The sequence below is a fragment of the Eupeodes corollae genome, chromosome 1 (genome assembly GCF_945859685.1).
Source record: "Eupeodes corollae chromosome 1, idEupCoro1.1, whole genome shotgun sequence".
In the NCBI taxonomy this organism is placed as follows: Eukaryota; Metazoa; Arthropoda; class Insecta; order Diptera; family Syrphidae; genus Eupeodes; species Eupeodes corollae.
Window position 1 is genome coordinate 213,522,773 of NC_079147.1, and position 1,395 is coordinate 213,524,167.

General features: G+C 29.0%; 1 non-coding gene across 1 annotated transcript; it reads right to left on the reverse strand.

The window, feature by feature from the left end:
• Positions 1-1,323: 1,323 nt before the first annotated feature.
• Positions 1,324-1,395, reverse strand: Trnae-cuc (transfer RNA glutamic acid (anticodon CUC)). Its single transcript has one exon. It is a non-coding gene; the product is annotated as a tRNA-Glu (tRNA).

Below are 1,395 nucleotides of genomic sequence, written 5' to 3' on the forward strand. Positions count from 1 at the left end.
TTGTATGATGCTATCAATTAATAAATGTTCCTACACAAATATAGTATTTGATGTTTATTTTTTGACATTTAACAAACAGTAGTCTTTTTTTTGAGCAATTGTTGCTATGTCAAAAAACTAATCAAGGGTCATTTATTGGAAGAATTTGGGAACTATTATTGTAAGAAATGTTTGATATGTCAATTTATCAATATCAAAATTTGAAAAAAATCTATAATTTCAAATCACAAAATAAACAACGAATAAAAAAATTGTTACTGCTCTTTATTTGCTTTAAAATTTTAATGAAAATTGATTAGATAAATAATAAAGTATTTCCTAAATTAAATGTTTATTTTTTTAACAAAAGAATAAAAAGCAAGGAGAGTTGCGGATTGTTACAAATCCTAACTATTTCACAATTCAACAATAAGTTTACCAACGATGTAATGACATCTATCATTACAAATCGTTACAATCTTAACGTTTAGGAAAGACATTAGTTGACGGTTGTAAACAATGGCTGCGTTAAGTCAAAAAAGAAATTTAAAGGTATCCAAGAATTTTTAGTATGTGCTTGAATACTCTTGTTAATTTTCTAATGTTGTTAGTTTATAATCACTTCAAAACAAAAAAATGTGTTCCAACTAAACTGCTTTTTAACTATTTTTAAATTTGTTTTGCGCCCTATTCACCGCCACGAGCCGCCTCTGTTATTTCATCATTTTGATTTCGGAGTCTTTCTCGGTATTATAAGATACGGTACTGATTGAAAACTGATTTAGTAGGTTTTGAATGAAAAGAATAAAAACAAAAACTAGAAAAAAATTGTATTTTATTTCTCAATTCGAAGCGTAAAGCTATAAATGTGTAGTTTCAAAAGATTAAAGTTGTGTTATTAAAAAGGGCATCTAAAACTACAAATGAAATGATTTCATAAATTAAAAGAAAAAACTCTAAAAGTGGTGAACTTTGTTTTTTGAAGAACATCCTACATTTTTCCAATCAATGTCCAGTTTCCAGTATTGCAAAATAAACTCGGTAAGTGAACTTTTATTTACATATGAACATTTTATATTTATTTAAGTCATACAAATATTGAATCGAGGATTCGACCCAAAGCAATATGTTTTGAAATGTCCCATTTCGCGACTTCAGCGCATCTCAAAAGGCAAAAACATGTCTAACTATAAGTTATGTTGAACACAACATTTCTAAATTAGTTTCATCACATCAGGGATCTACCAAAAGTTCGCTTCGAGTGTAATGTTAAGCAGTTTAAGCTTTTAAACCAAGGATTTACTTAATTCTTAGACTAAGTTTTGTGAATAAGACCAAAAAAGTTTCCCGTACCGGGAATCGAACCCGGGCCTTCTGGGTGAGAGCCAGATATCCTAACCACTAGACAATACGGGA